Raw genomic sequence first — 13,315 nt, forward strand, 5'->3', positions numbered from 1 at the left:
AGAAGAATGGGTAGCTTTGAGGGATGAAGTAGTGAAGGCAGCAGAGGATCAAGTAGGTAAAAAGACGAGGGCTAGTAGAAATCCTTGGGTAACAGAAGAAATATTGAATTTAATTGATGAAAGGAGAAAATATAAAAATGCAGTAAGTGAAACAGGCAAAAAGGAATACAAACGTCTCAAAAATGAGATCGACAGGAAGTGCAAAATGGCTAAGCAGGGATGGCTAGAGGACAAATGTAAGGATGTAGAGGCCTATCTCACTAGGGGTAAGATAGATACCGCCTACAGGAAAATTAAAGAGACCTTTGGAGAGAAGAGAACCACTTGTATGAATATCAAGAGCTCAGATGGAAACCCAGTTCTAAGCAAAGAAGGGAAAGCAGAAAGGTGGAAGGAGTATATAGAGGGTCTATACAAGGGCGATGTACTTGAGGACAATATTATGGAAATGGAAGAGGATGTAGATGAAGATGAAATGGGAGATATGATACTGCGTGAAGAGTTTGACAGAGCACTGAAAGACCTGAGTCGAAACAAAGCCCCCGGAGTAGACAATATTCTATTGGAACTACTGACGGCCGTGGGAGAGCCAGTCCTGACAAAACTCTACCATCTGGTGAGGAAGATGTATGAGACAGGCGAAATACCCTCAGACTTCAAGAAGAATATAATAATTCCAATCCCAAAGAAAGCAGGTGTTGACAGATGTGAAAATTACCGAACTATCAGCTTAATAAGTCACAGCTGCAAAATACTAACACGAATTCTTTACAGACGAATGGAAAAACTAGTAGAAGCCAACCTCGGGGAAGATCAGTTTGGATTCCGTAGAAACACTGGAACACGTGAGGCAATACTGACCTTACGACTTATCTTAGAAGAAAGATTAAGGAAAGGCAAACCTACGTTTCTATCATTTGTAGACTTAGAGAAAGCTTTTGACAATGTTGACTGGAATACTCTCTTTCAAATTCTAAAGATGGCAGGGGTAAAATACAGGGAGCGAAAGGCTATTTACAATTTGTACAGAAACCAGATGGCAGTTATAAGAGTCGAGGGACATGAAAGGGAAGCAGTGGTTGGGAAGGGAGTAAGACAGGGTTGTAGCCTCTCCCCGATGTTGTTCAATCTGTATATTGAGCAAGCAGTAAAGGAAACAAAAGAAAAATTCGGAGTAGGTATTAAAATTCATGGAGAAGAAATAAAAACTTCGAGGTTCGCCGATGACATTGTAATTCTGTCAGAGACAGCAAAGGACTTGGAAGAGCAGTTGAATGGAATGGACAGTGTCTTGAAAGGAGGATATAAGATGAACATCAACAAAAGCAAAACAAGGATAATGGAATGTAGTCTAATTAAGTCGGGTGATGCTGAGGGAATTAGATTAGGAAATGAGGCACTTAAAGTAGTAAAGGAGTTTTGCTATTTGGGGAGCAAAATAACTGATGATGGTCGAAGTAGAGAGGATATAAAATGTAGGCTGGCAATGGCAAGGAAAGCGTTTCTGAAGAAGAGAAATTTGTTAACATCCAGTATTGATTTAAGTGTCAGGAAGTCATTTCTGAAAGTATTTGTATGGAGTGTAGCCATGTATGGAAGTGAAACATGGACGATAAATAGTCTGGACAAGAAGAGAATAGAAGCTTTCGAAATGTGGTGCTACAGAAGAATGCTGAAGATTAGATGGGTAGATCACATAACTAATGAGGAAGTATTGAATAGGATTGGGGAGAAGAGAAGTTTGTGGCGCAACTTGACCAGAAGAAGGGATCGGTTGGTAGGACGTGTTCTGAGGCATCAAGGGATCACCAATTTAGTATTGGAGGGCAGCGTGGAGGGTAAAAATCGTAGAGGGAGACCAAGAGATGAATACACTAAGCAGATTCAGAAGGGTGTAGGTTGCAGTAGGTACTGGGAGATGAAAAAGCTTGCACAGGATAGAGTAGCATGGAGAGCTGCATCAAACCAGTCTCAGGACTGAAGACCACAACAACAACAACATCTATGACTATATGAGGCAGCTACTGTCGTTGCATTAATCCACTCAGAACAGTGCGGGGTGGTCTTACATAGGGGTTTTAATGAAGTGCCAACGGTGGCCAGGTGTTTGATGATTTTTACAGTACGATTGAATTGGTTTAAATCGTGAATGCAACTCTTTTATGCTTTATATCGTTAATATTGCGGCAGCTATTTGTCATACCACACATAATACGACCTAGGCTACACATATGTAACTTATGTAGTCTGACATGGTTATGTCTCATTTTCTTGTATTTTAATTTATTTTATTATTTATTTATATTAATTAATTATTAAATAAAATTATTCCACTGGACATATTATTGTATGCAGTAAATTTGATTGTTGTGTTTCATGGCCTATTGCAACTGTGTGGTACGGGTTTATGAATAGCGTATATGTTCATCTGCCATGCTACATTCGAGTAAAACAGTGAATACTATTGACAACAGCATGACATAGGCAGAAGCATATTTGCCCTAACGTTACATATAGTTTTAATGATATACAATATGTCTTTTTGAGCCACTTAGATAGTTAACATGATACCTGTCAATTGTTAACGTATGTTCTATATTTTTTATAATAGTACATTTGTTCTACCTATTGTACAGGGGCCTGAAGATGGCATCAGTGTAATGCCGAAACTGGTAGCACATAAGAAGTTCATAAAATAAATTTCTACAATACATACGGCTGTTGGTAAATTATTGCATCAAGAGATTTCGTTTACGTCGCACAGTTTCTTGGCGTTACGAGTTTTTCCGTCAGAGTGCAATTCATATTTCTTTTATTAGTCTTGAATTGGTTTATGATTCATTGGCCTTTAAGTAGTTACATTACACATTTTGTTTTGGAAACGCGATGTTTCTATAGAAATGCTGTCAACAGCAACACCCATGATTATCTTGTTTTTATGTATGTAGACAAGCAGGGAGTGGAAAGTTGCACCAAGGCCGAGAATCGAACCCTGCTTATTCGGCAGCTGCGCTAGGCACTAAGCCATCCTGGCACAGCCGTTCACAGAACTGTTAGAATTTAAGAGAGAATATAAAGTAGACTGGGGTGGCAGTGAGAATTAGGATCGAGGAGAGAGGCGTGCCAGGTTAATCCGTGCAATTATGTGAACCGCTGTGGCAGGGTGACTTAGTGAGAGTCGGCTCTCAGCCGTATTGTGAAGCGGGCGTGCGTGGGGCTCTGTGTGGCGTTCCGCGAGCGGCCCGTTGCTTACTCGTGCGGGTGCTTGTTTTGCAGTGTAGACAGGTCACCTCGAAAGACGATGGCGCTTTCGTACAGAAAGACCACGATAAAGTGAACGTTCCATGCTCAGTACGAAGCATACGAAGTAGAGCGTTTCTTGCGTGAAGTAATGCACGTCGATCCACAGGAACTTCTCGGTAAACATCTTTCGGTCGTCTCCAGCACAGTTTACGTGAAATTTGTAGATGAAGCAGCGTGCGAAACGCTTATTCGCCGTTCCACCGACGGATATCGTTTCCACCACTCAGACGGCAAAGTGAGTGTAGTGACTATCGACCATGCAAGCCGCGGTGTTCGGAACATACGAGTCTTGGAGCTGCCGTTTGAAGTTCCGGCCACGTTTGTCGTGGACGCACTACGGCCTTACCGGGAAGTACCAAGTCACGTTTTCTGAATGGAGTGCGTCAGGTGCGAATCGAACTGCGCAAACACTTCCCATCGTATGTGGCCGTTGGTGGCTGTCAAGCGATCGTCGTTTATGACGGTCAACCGCGGACTTTTTTGGGGTTCGGGAAGGAAGAGCATGTTCGCTCTGAAGAGCTGCAGAGACGCCTAGTATAGATACCACGAGCACACACGACGCCTACGTCGCCACCGACGACGCTGCCTTTTACATGCGTTGAGGCAGGGACGAACATGGCGCGGACGTTGTTCCGATAGGACGAGGCAGCGGACGTTGTTCCGTTCCAGTTGCAGACACCAGCGGGCCCAGTTTCCGCGCTACGACGCCGCCTCCTGCATCGGGACCGTCGACGTGCTCGACAGCAGCGACCACTTGTCCACTCCATCCGTGTGAGGGAGGAGAACACCAGAAGATCGATTCGAGCTCGAACGCGGAGATGCGGGAGTTAACTACTGTTCGTCGTGATCCACAGGACGCGGACAAGCGTTCCCGAAAGCAGAAGTCGCCCAAACGACGAAAGAAGAAGAGGCTGTGCGCAGGAAACGCTTCACGAGATGGTGACAGGTTACAAGAGGACGAGAACAATCCCCCTGCGGCCCATGCTGTGGGCCCCACTCCAACGGTTCCTGGTTCGCTGCTGGCAACGTCCGCCCAAGGATAAAGACAGTTGGACGATGCTCAATGCACTGACGAGCCCCCTGACGATTTTGTGGCTGAGATAGCAGGTGAACGTCATCCTCGTCTAACGTACCAAACCTCCATTGGTGACTGGGCGTACTAGATGGAAGTGGAAAGAATGACGTCAGACTCGAGCGACCACCTGATGCCCGCGGCCCGCGGATCGTCGGACGGACATCTTGTCTCTGCCGATCAGTAATAATATATTGCGGGTGACCACGACGGTCAGACGGTGACGAGGCGCTTACTGGTTTAAACGACTGGAGAATACGTCGTGCTAGCCAATGAGCCATGTGTATGGGATAGGTACAGTCAATGTCGACGGCATTACTTCCACGAGCAAAACCCAGCTGTTAAAGGCCATGATTCAAGCGGCGGACATTGATATCCTGTTTCTTCAAAAGGTACGGTTTGATTTGCTCCTTGATGTTTATGGATACACGTCTTACACGACCCAACTACCGACAGTGGTGGTCTTACTGCCATACTACTACGCGATGTCATAGACTCAATGAATATTCCGTATTTGCCATCAGAGTTGCGCTCACCATCGGCCCAGTCCGCTTTGTGTATCTGTATGCCCCGTCTGGCACTGCGAAGCGTTAAGAGCGGACGCTCTGTTACGCTACTGATGTACCTCCATCGTTTCAAGTCGTTACAGAGTACTTTGTGGCGGGCGGGGACTTGAACAGCATCTTATGCCCTGAAGATTAGATCCCTCACCATGTTCCGTGTCCAGCCCTTCATGCTACGGTCGGCGACGTCCACTTGCATGATACATGGACACTAATTTAAGGTGACCGACGCGGATTAACCAGCGACTCGGCCATCAGGTTGGACAGGATTTACGTTTCCCGAGGTCTTCGGGCAGCGACTGTCAGTGCCGAGCTGTGGCCCACTGCATTCACTGACCATCAAGCCTTCATCTGCGTCGTAACTCTGCCACGACAACAGACTAACCATAGTAGAGGACCTTGGACTCTTACGTCAGCATTATTCGAGAAGGGAATTGCCTTGTAGCCGTCACTTATATCTGGCACAAGTGTGAGCGACAACGTCATTCCTACGATTCCGCGACACAATGGTGGACATACTGCGCCAAATCAGCTATTCGACACACGCTCTTGGCGTATGGACGAAACAGGGCACTTTGGAAATGATCGACCTCTGAGTTTTACTACACGGTCTTGAGAGAACTAGCGTCGCAACAACCTTCGCCGGCCGGGGCGGCTGAGCGATTCTAGGCGCTACAGTCTGTAACCGCGCGACCGCTCCAGTCGCAGGTTCGAATCCTGCTTCGGGCATGGATGTGTGTGATGTCCTTAGGTTAGTTAGGTTTAAGTAGTTCTAAGTTCTAGGGGACTGATGACCTCAGAAGTTAAGTCGCATAGTGCTCAGAGCCATTTGAACCATTTTTTTAACAACCTTCGCCAGAGCGCCAAACAGCCGTCCACTGGACACAGGCACGGCTTCAGCAGATCACGGTTGCCAGATTGGACGGCATGCATGTTCGAGAGAGGCTGCAAGATTTCATCTCAGAGGAACGTGCTTCTCTTTATCAGGTCGTCAGAGAACGGAGACATCATAAGAGGCGACCCATCACGGCAGTTACTGCGGCGGATGTGCAACTTGCAGAGAAACACACACAGCCATCTCCCGTGTCCTCACAGATTATTACCGCACTCTCTATCCAGCAGGTCAACGACCTGACAATGACGTTCTGCACCTTCGGGTTGGGTTCAAGGCGACGCCATTCTTGGAGGCCGTCACTCTGGAAGATATGCGCATGGCCTTGTCGCGGGGCACGAGCAACAAACTCTCTGGACCTCATGGTCTTCCTCTTGAATTTAATAGCATGTTTTCTGATTTGATGAAGGAAGTTTGGCGGCAGATGTACTGCGATCTCCTGGATCCAGACTTTCGCCCCCCCCCCTCCTCCCTACGAATTTTGGATGGCATGATCATCTCTGTGCGAAAACCAAACGGTGTGTACAGAACGCAAGACTTCCGTCGTTGACACTAGTGGATTCAGATTACAAGCTATTCGCATGCGTACTTGGTACTCGCCACTTCGCTACTGTCAAAGATGCCATTAACGTTGACCAAACAAGTCTGGGAGGTGGCAGTAATATACACATGGCATTAAGCTCTTATAGAGATGTCAGCATGTCGCTTGGAAGGCGCCCTCGTGGCAGTTGACATAGACTACGCTTCTGACCGATTTGAGCACCACTCTTGCAGGGTGTGTCAAAGAATTTGGGCCTGACCCAATTATCGGCAAGTGTAGTTCTCGGTCTCATCCGCGGGGACCCTCCCACAGTCCTGGTCAATGGCTATCACTCACCACCGTTCACTATCGAGCGCTGAGTGCGACTCTGTCAGTAGAATCGTTCTGCAGCCAGCCTCAAATGCCGGTTTTCTACATTTTCTCAATAATGTTCTTCAATAATAGCGCCGTCTTCCCTCCAGGGATTCCCTTTTCAGTCGAAGCATCTCCGTTAACAACTCTAGCATCCCGCCTCTGAATTGCTTCGCTATTTTCCCATAATCTGACCTGGTAGGGATCCCAAACACTCAAACAGTGCTCAAGAATGGGTCGCCCTGGCGTTCTAAAGCCGTGTCCTTTATGAATAAGTTATACTTTCCCAAAATTCACCGAATAAGTTCAGCATTCACCTTCCATACGACCAACCGCACATGCTCATTCTATTTCATATGGCTTTGCAACGTTAAGTCCAGATATTTAATCGAAGTGACTGTATCAAGGAGCACCGTACTAATGGTGTATTCGGACATTACAGGAATCTGTTTTCCTATTCATCCACATTAACTTACATTTTTCTGCATTTAGAGCAAACTGCTGTTCACCACACCAACTACAAATTTTGTCTAAGTCATCTTGTATATTCCTACAGCCACTCAACGACGACACCTTCCCATACACTACAGCGTCATCACCAAACATCCTCAGACAAAATCGTTGTAAGCTGGTTTGTTAGACATAGCAACTTGCCTACTCTTCATACATTAAGGAATCCATGGAAATTAAAATATGAACCGGGAAACAACGTCGTCTTCACGTAAATAATCTCCACCCTCGCATCTGTTTCGTCGAGTACCAACGACAACGCTCTGCTCACTAATGGCCGCAACGCTGGCCTTTCTTTGGCCTACGTCCAATCATTCCACAGTTCGCCACGGCAGTTCAAAAGGACAAATACCCCCTGCCAGCCATTTAAGCTGTGTCACTCACGAACGCAACAAGTCACCGTTCAAACACAGTCGTTCTGCAACTAAGTCTAAAAGTGTGACACCTACAATGGGCCAACACTACCGCAAATGCTTCCTCATAGCTATTCGAAATGTATCCACTGGTTTACACTCGTTCGTTTTTCTTAAACTATTTAGACTGTACTACATGTGCAAACTTGCTAGTTAATCAGTACGGTGTGTAATGTGACTATTTCAAAGAAAGTCACACAGTTCTGAAATGTTTTCTGGTAGGATGTAATGGACAGAAGACGGCGTGGCACACACAGTTTAAAATGAGGAAAAAGTCTGGCCGACAGCTATCTTTATTAGTCTGCAGTCCCCGGGGAAGAGTCTTTCACCAGTTCTGGTGCATAGAATATGCATTTAAATTACTTAACAGCAGCCTCTGCAATGTTCAGAACTAAAAAAACAAAAAGGCTGAACTAACAACCGAGCAGGAGCTATTGAAAATAGTGACGGGCGAAATGATTTAATAAACTGGAAGAGTGGCAGAGTTACTTCAGATAAATACGTCAGAATGGTGTCTACATCTACATCTACACCCATACTCCGCAAGCCACCTGACGGTGTGTGTGGCGGAGGGTACCTTGAGTACCTCTATCGGTTCCCCCATCTATTCCAGTCTCGTATTGTTCGTGGAAAGAAGGATTGTCGGTATGCCACTATGTGGGCTCTAATCTCTCTAATTTTATCCTCATGGTCTCTTCGCGAGATATACGTATGAGGGAGCAATATACTGCTCGACTCCTCGGTGAAGGTATGTTCTCGAAACTTCAACAAAAGCCCGTACCGAGCTACTGAGTGTCTCTCCCGCAGAGTCTTCCACTGGAGTTTATGTATCATCTCCGTAACGTTTTCGCTATTACTAAATGATCCTGTAACGAAGCGCGCTGCTCTCCGTTGGATCTTCTCTATCTCCTCCATCAACCCCATCTGGTACGGATCCCACACTGCTGAGCAGTATTCAAGCAGTGGGCGAAGAAGCGTACTGTAACCTACTTCCTTTGTTTTCGGATTGCATTTCCTTAGGATTCTTCCAATGAATCTCAGTCTGGCATCTGCCTTACCGATGATCAACTTTATATGATCACTCCATTTTCAATCACTCCTAATGCGTACTCCCAGATAATTTATGGAATTAACTGCTTCCAGTTGCTGACCTGCTATATTGTAGCTAAATGATAAAGGATCTTTTTTTCTATGTATTCGCTGCACATTACACTTGTCTTCATTGAGATTCAATTGCCATTCCCTGCACCATGCGTCAATTCGCTGCAGATCCTCCTGCATTTCAGTACAATTTTCCATTGTTACAACCTCTCGATATACCACAGCATCATCCGCAAAAAGCCTCAGTGAACTTCCGATGTCATCCACAAGGTCATTTATGTATATTGTGAATAGTAACTGTCCTACGACACTCCCCTGCGGCACACCTGAAATCACTCTTACTTCGGAAGACTCCTCTCCGTTGAGAATGACATGCTGCGTTGTGTTATCTAGGAACTCTTTAATCCAATCACACAATTGGTCTGATAGTCCATATGCTCTTACTTCGTTAATTAAACGACTGTGGGGAACTGTCTTCATAAGACAAGACCACATACTTCGCAGCATCTTTGACTGTAAGAGCAATGACTGTGTACTGAACAACCTTGATGTCGTCGGCAAAGTGTTAATACAACTTCATTTCATTTTTTCCTCCAACAACGCATATAATTCGCATCAACCTGCGGGACTTCTATAAACGTTAGGACGCAGCATGAATGGAGAGCTAATGGACTGATTCACTGCATCTGTAGTAACACCACTCCCGAAAATCTTTTCACATTGCAAAGAATGACGCGGCAGTGGTTAAGACATCGTCTTCGCCTCGTCTTTCTGGATTGTTTTCTGCAATGTCTGTAAATCACTTCTGGCAAACTGTGCACTGGTTTCTCCAACAAAGCCAAGACCGATTGTCTTCCCCGTAATTAACCAATTGCGATTCTGTCTTATAACCACCAGAGCGTCAACATGAAGTAAAACTCGAAAACGTGTCTTTTCAGTACTTTGCTAGGAACAAATAAATGAAGGAAAGTTTAACACGTCCTCGACGGCGAGTTTATTAGAGACTGAGAAGTACCTCGATTGGATAGTCATGTGGAAAGGGATCGGTCGTGCCCTCACTTGAAAGGACCAGTACGTCACTGACAGGAGTGATTATAAAAAGCTACGGAAAGTCGAAATTGGGAAGCTCGTGAACTCTCACCCTCCCAGTATCTTAACCACTGCGCAGTTAGTTTGAAACAAATGTATAGCTTCCAGTGAGGTCACCACAATGGGTTTACCTATGAACTCTGAATGTGGGGCTAGCAGAATGTAAAGCCTTGGAATTGACAACCACACAGTTCCCCTCCGACCGTAGTCATCTACTCGTCTGGGCGTATTATTTCTGTCCACGGTTTAGCACACGGTCTTTTCTGAGTGTTGCGGTGAATCACGACGACGAAGCCCACGTAGTGTGTGACACGGATGGCCCGAGTACCCACTCACTGCAAGTGTGTGGCTGCGTGGGCTGTCGGCTGACTCACGCGAACTGCCTCCAAAATGTGCGGATGCTGCCCTGTAAACCGAGCCCCGTGAAATTTGCTCCCAGAAAAGGTCGTGGAGACATCCACTAATTGCCCAGTCTGAACTCCGCAACTTTCCCTACTGACAGAAGAGCAGAGGGCTCTTAGGTGGTGGTTTACCTTATAATGAAGGGGACTGGAGGTGTTCGAACAAGAACTGAAATGCCATAATGTTTATAATCTTAAGTGACCATCATTTAGTTTACTTTTGTCTGACACAGTCAAAAAACTTTTACTTTTCAGCGCTTCTTCAGTAACTATAATTCAAGAAATTAAAATCTATTTGCAAACAACGAATTTGAAAATTGTCTCTCTTCTACTTTACAAAATATACTTTAAAATAACCATATGGTGAATAACCTTGGATTAGCATATGTCACATGTAGACTAGCATATCTAAGATGCATTGTCATCTTTATTACTAAATGATAACCTGCGGAAGGTAACCCAGTCCCAGTCACATGTTATTTTTGTACCGGCTTCCGAGGGTATTTTCCTTTTTTTTTTTCAAAGTTTCATGTAATTATTGAACGAATTTAAAAATTTAAAATCCTCTTATCATCAACACACTAAGAGGTACAATCTTAGCTTAAAGGTTTAACACAGTAAGCAAATATTACAGCTTGACACTGTATATACGTACGTCTTGGGACAGCGAAACTCATGGCGCGCAGGTACCCTAACTATAGTCATCCAGTATTTGAGAATGAGAGCTCATAACGACATTAAACAAAGCTCTACAGAAAATCTGAAACGTTTACGAAACTTTTCTAGTTGACTCGCGAAAGGAAAAAAGTCACAGATTACATTTTTTGCTGTCGATGCAGTAAAACTTCAACATCACGCATGACGTTTTAACTTATAACTTCTTTTGTATTAATTGTATTTCCATTGAATTTTACATAAATTATCCACATATATCACTGAATGTAAGTGCAAAATTGTGTCATTGTACGGCACATAGTTAAGGCGATACGACGTACAAATATTGAGATTCGCGAACAACTAGCTTCTGCTCAAAAGGGGGCGCAATTTACGACAATATGCTCATCGAGTGTTTAGTAATTAGCGATTTCAAACAAACTTCAAACATAATTACAGACCTCGCTTAGATGCCTACAGTCAAATATTTAACACGTTAACTCAGTTTTAAGCTATCAGAAGTTGGAAGCTGTTTCCACAATGGGAGTTACATTATTTAAAGATACAGGGGTTTACTGGTACTAACTAAAACGCCAGGCGTAGACAAGCATATAAACGACATAAGGAAGCGAGAAACCAAAAGCAGCGAATGAGTTTTACTATGTCGGCAGCAAAATAACTGACGATAGCCAAAATAGAGAGGATATAAAAGGCAGACTCCCATTAGTAAGAAAAACGTTTCTGAAAATGAGAAATTTGTTAAAATTTACACGTATTACTAAATTAATTCCCCATCACCTCCCCCCCCCCCCCCTCCCCTTCCCGGGTAAGATGACCCAGTGGATAGCACGCCAAGGACTGAACAAGCATGAATACAGGAACAACGTGTGCTGGACTGTGGAAAAAGAATCAAAATACAGGGTTTCCAGAAAATGACTCCCTGATTTCAAAATTAAATATCTCGAAAACAAAGATCGATAGAGGAATGCAGTAAACGGTATGTTTATTGTGAAAGCTGTAAGAAGTTTATACAGCAGTTTGAAATAATAGTTACAAAAGCTGCTAACAGATGGCGCTGTAATCGCCATACGTAATGCCTAGTATAAATAGTGATCCGAGCCCAGAGCGATCAGTTCCACTATTGAAACGTGAAAGGAGGTTAGCGTACCGAAGGAAGAGATTAAAACCATGTACTCCATTGAACAATGCGTTTTTCTGGTGCTAGAGTACCACAGAGAGTCCTACGGCAACAGCCGGCCGAAGTGGCCGTGCGGTTAAAGGCGCTGCAGTCTGGAACCGCAAGACCGCTACTGTCGCAGGTTCGAATCCTGCCTCGGGCATGGATGTTTGTGATGTCCTTAGGTTAGTTAGGTTTAACTAGTTCTAAGTTCTAGGGGACTAAATGACCTCAGCAGTTGAGTCCCATAGTACTCAGAGCTATTTGACCCATTTGACCCTACGGCAACAAGGCGAAATTTTCAAGCACGATTTAATGTTCCAAAAGAACCCGATGCGAAAACCATTCGTACGCTGTCCGCAAAATTTCAACGAACAGGCAGCGTAACTGATGATCTAGTGGGGCATGTTGGCCGCAAGCAAACCGCAGTTACGCCTGAAAATATCCCCACAGTTTCTGGAATTATTCAGCGAAATCCAATGTCATCCGTCCGTAGAATTGCATCTGAGACTGGTTTGAAACGTTACAGCACGCAGAAAATACTGAGAAAGAGCCTACACATGTTTCCATTCAAAATTCAAACGCACCAGGCCATACCCGAACGAGCTGTGCAACAAAGGGTTGCCTTTGCTAATCAGATGCTCACAATGATTGATAGTGAAGGATTTGATGTTGGCTGCATCTGGTTTACAGATGAAGCACACTTCCACCTGAATGGATACGTGAATAAGCAGAACTGGCGATTTTGGGGTTCCGAAAAGCCATATTGATGTGAAGCGAAACCCTACCGTGTGGGCTGCAGTATGCAGCAGAGGCATTATTGGTCCTTTTTTCATTCGAGAAACGGTCACTGGTGCACGTTTCGTTGCAATTTTGGAACAATTTGTCGCCACACAGCAAGCGTTAGAGGATCGACCAGGTACTGAATGGTTTATGCAAGATGGAGCCCGACAACATCGGACCGAACAAGTGTTTCGCTTTCTTTAGGAACACTTCGGGAATCGAGTCATTGCTTTGGAATATCCCAAATTTACTGGTGCAGGCATGGATTGGCCTCCATATTCGCCGGATTTGACTCCCTGTGACTTTCTTTTTGTGGGGCACAGTGAAAGACATGGTCTACCCGAAGCATCCCGCCACGCTGGACGAGCTTGAATCGGTGATCTCTGTGGGTTGTGAATCCATTTCGGTTGAGACACTACGAAATGTGATGGCGAATTTCGTTCTTCGTTTGCGCCACCTCTGTAG

The 13,315-nt window shown here is 44.8% G+C and overlaps 1 protein-coding gene across 6 annotated transcripts in view; it reads right to left on the bottom strand.

The window, feature by feature from the left end:
* LOC126419247 (PDZ and LIM domain protein 3) overlaps nt 1-13,315 on the bottom strand; it is a 445,696-nt gene that overhangs the window by 365,001 nt on the left and 67,380 nt on the right. The gene's annotated exons all lie outside the window — the stretch shown is intronic.

Source organism: Schistocerca serialis, chromosome 9 (assembly GCF_023864345.2).
Source record: "Schistocerca serialis cubense isolate TAMUIC-IGC-003099 chromosome 9, iqSchSeri2.2, whole genome shotgun sequence".
Lineage (NCBI taxonomy): Eukaryota > Metazoa > Arthropoda > Insecta > Orthoptera > Acrididae > Schistocerca > Schistocerca serialis.